A 13,377-nucleotide genomic window follows, 5' to 3' on the forward strand; every position below is an offset into this window, starting at 1 on the left:
GCCGCCTGTGGTCTCTCGGTGGATGGGTGGGACGGTGGCTAAGCATGGGCTGAAAATTCTTTCCGCTCGCGAAATTTGCAGATTTTTGGCAATTTCGCGAATCGCGCGATATTGCCAAACAATCCACAATTCGCAAGTTACCAATTTTTTTTTGCTTGTTCGCCCTTTAAAAAGACAATCTCATGCGCGCTGCATTTACTTACCTTGATTCTGAGTTTGCCGAGTTGTTCTCCTCCCGCGAACAAGATGGCCGCGCCCAAAAACGGCCGCCTGGGTAAGTTTGTGGTAGCCGCGCTGAAAAAAAAACCTGCGAACATGCCAAAATAAAAAAATTAGCAAGTTCGCACAAATTCGCGAATTTTGCGGACCGCAAATTCGCGGAGCGCGAATTCGCAAATTTCGCCCATACTTAATGGTGGCTAGTGTGAAGTCAGTGGAGCGAAGTTGGCGGTTCGGGCGTAAAAGGATAGTCGTTCGCTGAGGTATGCTGGCCCTGTGTTGTGTAGTGCTTTGTGATTGTGGGTGAGGAGTTTGAAGGTGATCCTCTTGTTGACTGGGAGCGAATACAGATCTCTTAGGTGAGTGGTGATGTGGCTGTATGCAAGGGAGTCCAAGGATGAGGTGTGCGTAGGCGTTTTGTAAGCGTTGGAGTCTTTTTTGGAGTGTAGTCATGGTTCCTGCTTAGAGGGTTTTACCGTAGTCCAGCCTGTTGCTGACGAGTGCTTGGGTGACCGTTCTCCTGGTTTCAGTGGGGATCAATCTGTAGATGTTGCGGAGCATGCGGAGGGACAGTGTTGACTTGCTGGGTCATAGAGAGCGTTGAGTCCAGGATGAACCCCACATTGCGTGCATGGTTAGTGGGTGTCGGGGCAGCTCCCAGCGTGGTCTTCCACCAGGAGTCATCTCATGCAGAGAAGGTGGAGCCAAAGATGAGGGCCTCCGTCTTGTCTGAGTTTGGTTTCAGTCGTCTGGTCTTCATCCACTCTGCGACGGCCTTCATTCCCTTGTGGAGGTTGGATTTGGCTGTGGCGGGGTCCTTGGTGGGGGAGAGGCTCAGCTGGTTGTCATCGGCGTACAAGACGATGTTGAGGTGGTGTGCCATGTAGATGTTGAACAGGGTCGAGAGGAGGGATGATCCTTGGGGTACGCCGCAGGTGATCGTCGTGGCTTCAGATCGGAACTGGGGATGCATACTCTGGTGTCTGGTCATTATGCTATTGCTTCTCGAGTCTTCTGCAGGTGTGCTTGGAGTTCTGGAGGTCGACGTTGAACCAGATGGCTCTCGTGTTGGTGCGCCTGTTTGAGGGTTCCCTGATTGGGGCGAGGGTGTCGGCACAGTTGTCAATCCATTGTCTGAAGCTGTGGGCTGCTGCGTCTGTCTTGGAGGGCTCGGGTGGAGGGCTTCGGGTGAGTTGTTGTTGTTGGCATTTTCGAGGTGGAAATTCAGGTCTCCGAGGAGGATGTAGTCTGTGGAGGCGAGGGTGTGCGTGCTGATGAGGTCGGAGATGGATTTGCTGAACTGTGGTCGGGGTCCCGGGGGTCTGTAGATGAGGGTTCCTCTGAGGGTGGTGTGATCGATGTGGATCTGGAAGTGTAAGTGTTCGGCCATGCTAAGGGCGTCTTCGGAGCTGGTTAAGATTCTGATGGTGTTCCTGTGGATGATGTCGGGATTCCTCCTCCTCGTTTGTTGTTCCGGTCCCTGTGTGCCTAGGAGGTGTTCATCCAGGTCTCCCTCAGGAAGGCGACGTCCGGGGCGGTGGAGTCGAGCAGGTCCCAGAGTTCGATGGAGTGCTTGTGGGCTGAGCGGGTGTTGAGTATTATGTAGCTGAGATGGTTGTGGCCTGAGGTGTTGGGATGGGCAGGACGTGCTGGTGTTGAAGGACCAGGTTTTAGAACCCAGTGGCGTCAGGGAAAACGCCCGATGCCTTTGAGTTCCCCTGCCTTGGCAAACAGAGACACGGGACACTTCTTGATGACGTCAAAGACCCAAGTTTATTGGCTGCAACCAGGAACAGAGGACTACGAAGTACAACACGGATGGCTCGCTAGAGACTGCACAAATTCATTGAGCGGAACATGGTCTTTTATGCCAAAAATCAAGCCTCAGGCAACATTCCAAATTAGCATTGGGTTCATACAAACTGACCAATGACAGTGTGACAATTCAAAAGTAGTGTATGATGACAATCCCACTTTCCGTTGTCCAGCCCACCAGAAATGACCAAGCACATTCCATTTTACTTGTTCGCTCAGGCCGGACAAACCCATCATAAAACCCTCAACCCAAATCAGTGATTATGTCATAAAGGAAGGAACAGAAACAGATTAGAAACAAGATAGAAAGGTGGGAGTAGTGTACCATAAACTCGGACATGTCCTACCCTTGATCTTTATCTGACCAGCTGCTTAAGAAGGAACTGGCTCAGCGAGGTCAGCCTCGGGCAAGGAGTCAGTTCGGCCAGGTCATTCAGAATTCAGCTAAGGTGTACGTGTCCCAAAGACTTGTTCGGCCGCAGTCATCGGCCTATGTGAGGGCAACCACACAAAATGGCTGCCGTACACAAAATGGAACCCGAAGGTTCAAATGAAATCCTCGAATACGAGGTGTTCTCATGGATCGATTAATGCGAAAACACTTGTACACACTACACTGTGCATTTGCGGTCTGCTGACACCAAAATCGTGTATTTCCGACGACCTTTAGTGAACGGGTTCGGAACCACCGAACCAGACCCACAAACTCACGGAACTACAGTGTGCCCTGGCTGGTGTAGTTGTATTTTCGGCAGATGAAGGGTCCGTGGGCGAGCTTGGGGTGGCCTGGAAGCAGGTGGAATTTCGGCAGGCGTTGAGTGCATGGAGGGTCTTTGGGTTGTAGCGGCTTCGTGTCCTGTTGAGATCGCGGGGTCCAGGGGCTCTGGCTCAGGGCGCGGTCCAGGTGCGGAAGGGCACAGACGGGCTTGCCTTAGGTGCACCTTTGGACTGCAAGCTTTGCGCCCACTTCACGCGTCCGATGCGTGACCGCGTAGCGGTCAGCATTTGTATTATTATTATTATTATTATTATTATTGCATTTATTGAGCGCACAGCTACCCGGAGGTTTCCCGGCGCTTGCCTTGGGAACCCGTCCTGGCTTTTCCCTGTGAGATAGCCCCTACAGGGCATCCCCAAGGTGAAAGCCAGGCATCCCGCCGCAGGGGGGCCGTTGTGGAGATTAAGCAAGCTTAATGCCCAGAGTTGCAGAGTGAGAACCCATGATTAGAGCAGGCACCGAAGCGAGAATTATCGAGTCCGTGGACATTTGAGCTCAAGACCCTGCCACGTCGGGAATTGAACCCTGGTCCCGGGTCTGACCTCAGCTTCCGGGTCTGCCTGCTCTACACCGTGAGCCACACTTCTCCACTGTAGGGGAGGGGGGAGAGATGAGCAACCGGGAGGCGGGAGAGGGGTGGAAGGGGAGTGTCAGTGGTCAGAGACGGAGGGACCACGTAGGGAAGAGCAGGCACACAACAGAGGCACACAAATGAACCAAGAAATAAACAATCACAGGCACACAATAGAGGAGCACAAAGGAGCTTAGCAATAAAAAAATTACAGGCAACGGTACAGTGAAATAAAAAAAAACGCTAACCTGCAAAAAAGATACTAGACCAAGAAACGGGATCAGGGAAGCCAAAAACCCTGAAAGCAGGTGCTGGCTGGCTTCACGGCGTAGCAGAGCACCGGGGGGCTGTCGGGGAGAGTGAGGTCCTGGGTGTGCCATTTACAAACACACACACTGCCAGAATTCACACCCACACTTGACCCTTCATGTATTGTACTTCCCGCAAGCACATATACACCCAGTACATGCTTTCACTACACATTTACTGCACAGCACTACATCTCTCATGTACTGTATTCTTTAAAGGCATACATACACCCAGCACATGTACTATCCACACATGCACTGCACAGTAATGTGCTGTTCCTGTACTGTACCCTTCCCAGGCACACATACATCTAGTGACGATTCACTACTCCTGCACTACACTGCACTCCACATCTATCTAATGTAGACCAAGGGTTGGCACACAGCAGTGGAACTCTAAAAAAAGTGAGTGAGCCTTTAGGCTTCACGCCATTGACACAGTGCTAAAATGTCCTGCTCACTACTACTAATCACTACACAGTATACCGCCACCACTGCTCTTGTGCTGTTTAACACCTGGTGAAGGCAGTAGCCTTCCACCACTGTGAGGGTAGCACTTCTGGTGCTCCTCCCGATCCAACAAGACTGCAATCCATGGGACAAACCTATGAGGGTGGTGTGACTGGTGCGGCCACACTGGACGCTGACTTGAAGGGTGGTGCACTTACCTTATGATTTACAATCACCTCCTGCAGCGTTTCTTGTGCCGGCAGCTTTCAGGCAGCAATTAAAATGTCAAGATAACTCTTGTGATTAATATTCCTGCTGGAAAGAGAGCTCCAAATTTTGTCTAGTGGAAGTTTTGAGGGTTAATGGGCCTGCTGCAAAGAAAAGATTTGTATTTTATGTGGATAGCTGACTGGATTAGTAAAGCCAGCCTTTACCAGTGCTTTAAAGCAAATGAAATGTATGTGAGATAGGGGCTATGGAGAGACAAGGGGCCCTTTTGCTGCGTGGTAGTGAATCCGAGGAGGAATTCATGGGGAGGGCACTGAAAAAAGACTGTTGCACCACTAGCGAAAAGCCAGCACTGAACCAACGTCATAGTGCACATGCATGATCTGTGTTCGCTTATGACAAATAATCATCATTATGGAACCGGACAGTATAGCTGGGCACTCAGGGCAGGCAGTGGCATGTCTCTTACCATGCAGAGGACTTTTCTTTCCCAACACCCTATTATAGAACTGCTTTCATCACAGCTCTCTCCCCCCACCTCTGCCTTGTGTGGGGACAGATGCAGCTGGACATGTTTTACTAATTTCCTAGCTCCAGTGCACCCTAATGCCCTTACACAGCTGTATGACGTCATATTCTGTATATCGAATAGAATATTCCTTGCAGGCACATGCACATCTTGATTACAAATATACATTTGGGTGTTTTCAATTCACCTTTAACTGTGTATACATAATTATTAACAAATATAAATATATAATAAGTTGTGCGGCAATCATAACATGAGTATGTAATTTAATGGCCATAACGGAATTTCTGCACATGTACAAATTCCAAACATTTGAAATATCCATTGAGACACAAATGCATCCACTCATCCATCCAAACATTATTATCAATTGCAATCAATCCATGGGCCTCTTCTGGTGTTGGGTGGTTGCACAATCTCACAAAGATGGTGAAGCCTAAATGTCAGAAGATGAATGCAGGTCTCACAAAGTATGAGGTTGGCATTGTGATCTGCCTTGTGGTGCAACAGGATGAAGAAATATCTTCACACAAATGCTGGGACATATTTACAAGCCCCTTTCTCCACAGCAACGTCACTTTTCCTGATGTTCCTGTGGCGATAGGGGCTTTGCCTTATTCACAGGGCCGCGTTAAGCCACTTAACGTGGCCTAATACCGCCTTGTGAATAAGACCCACTTTCACTCTATATTTAGCATGAACCCGGTGGCAATGGGCGTTGCGGTGGGATTTCCTCTGCAACACCAATTGATTTTGACGCTGTCCCATATTTACAAGGGTGGCGTAAATATGGGGCAGCGCCAAAATTAAGACAAGGCAAAACGAAATTAGGCAAAAAAATATTTATTTCTCCACATTTTTGCTGTTTCTGTGTGTGCTGCATTGTGCAGCACACATAGGAACAGTGAAATGCCATTGATTGTTTGTGTGTAGGAAGGTGCCCTTTCCTGCACAGAAACAAACATTGGAGAAAATGATGAGTTGCAACTTCTATGACACATAGAAGTGACAAAACGTCATTACTGATGGTTTATGTGCAGGAGGGGACACCATCCTGCACATAGACAATCTTTCCCTGCAACGCAGGCACCCTTTCACAATGGTGCAAGAGTGCACATGCGTTGGTGCTAGACAACTACATAAGGCAGGGGTGCACTGTATTCTTGTGCATACAGCGCATCCCGGCATTTGCAAACTGTCAGAGCATGGTGTTAGCCTTCTTGGCTTAACGCAGCGCTCTGACAGTTTCCTTGTAAATATGCCCTGCAGTGCTTCATTAAGTAAGGCATGCGGTCAGGTTGATTTCTCAAGGAATATTCCATTGCCTCTGTTACCCACTTCCAAAACATGTCTTGTATTCAGTTCAGTTCAAAAGCTTTATTCGATCATTCAAAAAACAATCATAAAAGCACATAAAATATCACAAACATGTCCAGAGAATAAAATTGTTAAAACATCTTGTATTCATTTTATAGCCATCTTCTCATATTCATCAAATGTGGATACTGTTGATCAATGCTCAGTTATTCAACTGTCATCCTCTGGTGATGAACCCACAGCTTCAAAAAAAATTCTGGGTCTGCAACAGGTTTGTACAGAGCCCGACATCCCTACCTCTGTCCTCAGTAACTGAGCTTGTGCAAAGGTTACGCCCCTAGAAGTGTTACACACCTTGAGGCTCACCCCAATTTCAACTTATGAACTTTATAAATAATAATAATAATAGTAAACTAAATGCAATGGACGGAAAATATATCCCTCATGAACCTGCCAAATCTACTCATATATTTTGTACATTTTCACACCAACTCTTGAACGACTTCTTATTTCGTCCAGGATCATAAAGCAGTAAAATCTTAATTTAGCATCTTAGGGTCTTTGTGCTAAGCGTGCCACTTTACTCACTGTTTTTGGTAATATTTTCTGACATCACCGTATTACACATGATCATTAACCAGCATTTACTGTGCCACAAAACAAGGTGCAAAAACAACAATTGATGGACGGAATGTTGCACAATGGCAAAACATTCCGAAACTGGTCCTTGGATGCTTGTTTCCAGTCGAGGGAGGACCTGGCTTGCCAGTTTGGGCTGGACTGTTCCCATGGGGCACAGGGTCAAGACTGATTTGCATATGGCATTCTGTCCATCACCTGTTGTTTTTGCATTTGTCACCCCGAGTGGGACGGGGTATGCTCAGATGTGAGTCCTGTGCTCTCCAGCCACTGGAATCAAGCTTTCCAGGATGATGAGGGCTGAAAGCCCGTAACCGGTCCTTGGATGCTTGTTTCCAGTCCAGGGAGGACCTGGCTTGGCAGTTCGGGCTGGACTGTTCCCATGGGGCACAGGGTCAAGACTGATTTGCATATGGCTGGGTTCAAACTGTAATGGCATGGTGAGCAAAAAACGATGGATTTAGGCCCAGATCTGTGTACTGGGGTGAATGGATGACAATGTTTTGCATTCTGTCCATCACCTGTTGTTTTTGCATTGGTCACCCGAGGTGGACGGGCATGCTCAGACGTGAGTCCCGTGCTCTCCATGCCACTGCAATCAAGCTATCCAGGCTGATGAGTGCTGTAAGCCCGAAACCGGTCATTTGATGCCTGTTTCCAGTCCAGGGAGGACCTGGCTTGGCAGTTCGGGCTGGACTGTACCCATGAGGCACAGGGTCAAGACTGATTTGCATATGACTGGGTTCAAACTGGAATGGCATGGTGAGCAAAAAAATGATGGATTTAGGTCCAGATCTCTGTACTGTGGTGAATGTATTACATTGCTCTGCATTCTGTCCATCACCTGTTGTTTTTGCATTTGTCACCCCGAGTGGGACAGGTATGCTCAGACGTGAGTCCCGAGCTCTCCATGCCACTGGAAACAAGCTATCTAGGCTGGTGAGGGCTGAAAGCCCAAAACCGGTCCTTGGATGCTTGTTTCCAGTTCAGGAAGGACCTTGCTTGGCAGTTGGGACTGGACTGTTTCCATCGGACACAGGGTCAAGACTGATTTGCATATGGCTGGGTTCATACTGGAATGGCATGTTGAGCAAAAAAACGATGGATTTAGGCCCAGATCTCTGTACTGGGGTGAATGTATGACATTGTTCTGCATTCTGTCCATCACCTGTTGTTTTTGTATTTGTCACCCCGAGTGGGACGGGTATGCTCAGACGCGAGTCCCGTGCCCTCCATGCCACGGGAATCAAGCTATCCAGGGTGATGAGGGCTGAAAGACCAAAACCGATCCTTGGATGCTTGTTTCCAAGTCCAATGAGGACCTGGCTGGGCAGTTCGGGCTGGACTATTCCCATGGGGCACAGGGTCAAGACTGATTTGCATATGGCTGGGTTCAAACTGGAATGGCATGGTGAGCAAAAAAGCAATGGATGTAGGCCCAGATCTCTGTACTGGGGTGAATGTATGACGTTGTTCTGCATTCTGTCCATCACAGGGAGCAAAACTGGGTTGCAAAAAATTGGAGCGAGTCTGGAGGCGTGACTATAGCTATGACGCAATGGTCGCCCTGCGCACTGCCCAAAAGAAATACTATGCCGCTATTAACCTCTTGGCTGCTAATGACAAGGGTAACTCGTCATGGACTTTCCATTGATTTCAATGGAAATTATATGATAAGAATAATAATGCCTTAGCAGTAAAGGGGTTAAAACTGCTAAAGGACTATACTATGCAGGAAGAATAGCTAAAGCCGAAAACAACAGTAGAGAAATTTTCTCTATTGTTAAAAGTTTTGTATCCCCTGTTGCAGAATCCACCACTCTTCCATCCTCTGGGGAATGGTGTGAAGTTCTGTCTAATTTCTATACAGACAAGATAGCCAAGATTCAGCAGATCTTTACTTCCACATCATCGACTGGGAATCCAGGGTTTAACATCTCCTGTATGTCCGATCCCTCTGATACCCAACAGCTCACTAACTTTGCGTTGGTGACTGAGTGTGATGTTTTGCCTCTTCTCGAATGCCTTAAATCAGGCTCTCCCGCCGATCCGTGTCCGGCTCGCGTTCTGTCAGAAGTGGCCAGCACTGTCTGTGGGGATGTTACCCAGATCGTAAACCTCTCTCTTTCCTCGGCAGTGGTCCCTGCTGAGTGGAAACAGGCTAAGCTTCTGCCGCTTCTGAAGAAACCAGGCCTTGATGCCTCGGTTCCCGGTAATTACCGGCCTATTTCTCTACTCCCTGCCTTAACCAAAATCTGTGAAAAAATAGTCTTTCGACAACTAGAAAAATTTGTAGAGTCATCCAATGCCCTGCACCCAGCCCAATCGGGATTCAGGGCTGCTTACAGCACTGAAACGGCCCTGGTAGAGATGACGAAGTCGATTCGGGAGTGTCTGGACGGGGGCGGCAGAGCAGTCCTGATCCTATTGGATCTCTCTGCCGCCTTCGATACCGTCCCCAATGCTCTCCTCACCGCCAGGTTATCGTCCATCGGCATTGGTGGCAATGCCTTGGCCTGGGTGTCCTCATTTCTTTCGGGAAGGACTCAACAGGTCTGGATGCCACCTCATGCCTCGGAACCAAAACCACTCCTTACGGGGGTCCCACAGGGTTCCACTCTTAGCCCCCTACTGTTCAACATTTATATTACCCCCTTGGTGTATCTCGCAGAACAGTACGGGGCTAAGATTATAGGATATGCGGATGATACGCAGCTTCTTTTCACCTGGCCTGACGATCATCTGGACACAGCTAAGGTCCATCTCTGCCTATCATCAGTTTTCCGCTGGTTAACGCTGGCCCAATTAAAATGTAATGAGGACAAATCAGAGGTCCTCTTTTATGGATCTTTCCCCCCAAGTTTCAAAAATTCGCTGTGGTCCCCGAATATCCCATGTCCTAAGGAAATGGGTGGTCCTGCGAAAAATCTTGGGATTTGGTTCGGAGAGGATCTAAAATTTGAGGACCATATAAAAAAATTGACCGAAACGTGTTTTGCCACCTTGAGAATGCTCAGGAAATTCTTTCCATTACTCCCTAGAGAGGCGAGGGAGACGGTCGCCCGAGCACTCATTCTAGCAAGGCTGGACTACGCGAACTCCCTGTTCAGCGGCATTCCAGCTTATCTGACCAAACGTCTGTTGGTCATTCAGAATGCCGCTGTTCGTCTTCTCTGCAACATACCCAGATGGAAGAGTGTCCGGTCCCATACGTCCGGCCTCCACTGGCTCCCAGTTCCTCAACGTATCCTCTTTAAAACCTTGGTACTTGCGTTCAGAGCGACTCATGACCAAGGATCAGTCTATTTAAAGAAAAGATTTACACTGTATGCCCCTACAAGAGTTCTCCGATCATCTTTTCTATTTAAAATGACCCTTCCCCGATTCAAGCGAACCAGACTAGGGGGACAGTCCATTGCTGTGGTCGCTGCCCGCGCCTGGAATGCTCTCCCCTTTCATCTGCGCTCCAGTCAATCTGTAGCCCAATTTAAAAAGAATTTAAAAACCTACCTCTTCAGTAGCAGTTTCTAAGCTGATCCCTGCTCATCCTTCTTTGCTTCTCCCACCGCGCCAGGATACTCCCCAGTAACAGTGCGCGCTACAAAATCATTTATACATACATACATTTATACATACCTATTGTTATTGCATTTGTCACCCCGAGTGGGACGGGTATGCTCCGACGTGAGTCCTGTGCTCTCCATGCCACTGGAATCAAGCTATCCAGGCTGATGAGGGCTGAAAGCCTGAAACCGGGCCTTGGATGCTTGTTTCCAGTTCAGAGAGGACCTGGGTTGGCAGTTCGGGCTGGACTGTTTCCATGGGGCACAGGGTCAAGACTGGTTTGCATATGGCTGGGTTCAAACTGGAGTGGCATGGTGAGCAAAAAAACGATGAATTTAGGCCCAGGTCTCTGTACTGAGGTGAATATATGAAATTATTCTGCATTCTGTCCATCACCTGTTGTTTTTGCACAATACAAGGTGCAGCATAATGTAATCTCTAGCTTCTCATTGTGATGTCCCCCAACAAGAAGCTATGCAGCTTCAACGCGTCCTCAGCTGCTGAAGGTCAAGGGCTGCTGGCCATCCGAACACACCTGTGTGTGAAAATGCCTGCTTATCTCCTTAGCAGTCCACAACTGGCCTGAAGACGCCTTCAGCAAACAAAATGGGCCTCTGGTATCCTGTTGCCTTGTCACATCACTGTGTGACATTTCTCAGTGCAGAAAAACTCTGTTTTGTCCAAAGATAAACGCAACCAGGAAGAAGGAAAGGTGTCTCTGATGCTGATAATATCTGAGGATGGAATAGCACGATAGCCAAGTGCCAGTAGAAAAGGAAATAAAATATATAGTTTGGAGTATCTGCTTTCCTACTTTTTGGACATGCCCACAAAGTAAAGCAATGTGACAAGAGAAGATGTATATGTATAATCACCTCATTATATCTAGGGTACAGAGTAACAGCCGTGCTGTGGAAGGTCTTTTGCGCTTGGCATGCAAGTTGGGCCATAAGCCCGTAGCGGAATTAATAACCTTATATAAATCAAAATTCGTGTCTACTGCCACATATGGGGCGGGAGTATGGGGACACCAAAAAAGTCTGAAACTCCAAACTGTAGAAAATAATTTTCTAAAAAAGATTATTGATGATCCCAAAAACCGCCCCTACAGCATTCTGTCATTCTGAGGTAGGGATTGATTTTATCTCTGATCGAATAAACATCGCCCCATTGATTCTCTGGGCGAAAGTCTGACCGACGGAGGAGTTAAAGCGCACAAGAGAAATTATTAAGGATTGCATGTTACTGGACAATGCCCAGACTATTCCATGGCTTTGTTTTGTGAAAAGAAAATTTCATGAATTGGCCTAGGGCTTTTTTTTGACAACTCTAACAGCATAGATATAAGAACAAAATTGATTATAAAAAATGCATATAGCGCTGAGCTTGATAATCACCGATGGCCAGCAGGGCGACTATCTCAAATCGATCATCCTTTTTTATTTCAGCAATTTTACTTGTCTTTTACCAGGAATGTACAATTTAGATTTCTGTTGACCAGATTTTGGATCTGCACATTGCACTTTTTAGGGGCCTTTCCTAAACAGGCCGTGATGGTATAATAACCTCATATCCTGCCCCTGTGACAACCTGTCCCAACAAAGCACCCTACATTTTACCCTTTTTTTTTTACACTTTATAATGCTCCAATAGTTTGGTTTCTTATACCACTCTTAAAAGATATCAGACCATGTCATTTCACGAGGTTTTTAACTTTTTGTTATCCTTGTCTACTGAAGTAACTTGTATGGCTGTTTTACATTTTATCAGGATGTCACTATCAATAGGGAAACAATATGAAATGTGATCAAATTCTGCCATCTCCTTTTTAGGAATTGTTTTTTTAAACTTGTTTGGAATTTTTAATATATGTGAGCTATATGGTTTTATTGGACTTTTATGTATATAAACTTTTCATGTGTGCTTCATGTATGTTATACTTTTATGGTTAACTTTAGCCGAATAAAGTTATTCTTGGCTTGACTATATGTATAATCATTATATTCTTCTGAATCAAATACACACCCATCATTGACTGTGCGTAAGGCATTCTATGATCGATGTTGAATGGCCACCAACCAAACATCGGTGATCATCCTTTTTAACTTTCAGATACACCAGCAGTGTAAGAGGTAAAAAAAACTAAAAATTGTCTGAAACAAACCTTCATTTCTTTGTGTGCAAGATCAAATTTAGAATGCATTTTGTTGATAACATTATTTAAAAAGCGTATACTGAATGAGGACAGAGACGATTACTGACATTAGTATCTGTTCGTTTAAAAGCTATTTAATGAATCAGCGAAAGAGTTAATGGACGAGTTGAAGAAGTTCGATATTGTGGAATATGCAGGTAGTGATGCTTCCTGGAGCTGACGATTGCTGTAGCCTTGAATTCATACCTTTTATCATTAGGAAAAGCAACGTATTTGAGACGCAAAAGACTGTCAAATTAAAACCTCTGGTGTTAATAAATGAACAGATGATTGGGAAATGTTTTAGAATAATTTATGGAGGCCCATGAATAATCGATGAAGAGGATGCTTTAGAATTCCCACGTCTCATATACATGTATCTGCTCGCTGTCATAAAATGAATGCTAACAGCCCATTCAAATCTGCCTGTGATGGTTCTGGGTGGGAGCCTTCTCTGGAAGTCGTACTCCTTTCGCTGCACAGGTTGCTCTATTTTTTCAATGCGCATAAGGTGACATTTATTTATAATCTAACCATTTGGACTAAGAGCAAGAATTAGGTGAAGATGCGAATCCCTTTCAGTAGAATCTCAGCCGAAACGCGGCCGTACTGCTCGGAGTGCCCAGCAGTAAACCATGATCCGCCGGGGAAAAAACCAAACGAGAGACGGCACAGACATGTTTAATGATGCAAAAGCCAAGCAGCATCAGGACCAGCCGCAGCACCGAGCATTAGTCTGCTAATGGGAATGGAAGCAGATCTCCA

This window comes from Lissotriton vulgaris, chromosome 4_1 (genome assembly GCF_964263255.1).
Source record: "Lissotriton vulgaris chromosome 4_1, aLisVul1.2, whole genome shotgun sequence".
Lineage (NCBI taxonomy): Eukaryota > Metazoa > Chordata > Amphibia > Caudata > Salamandridae > Lissotriton > Lissotriton vulgaris.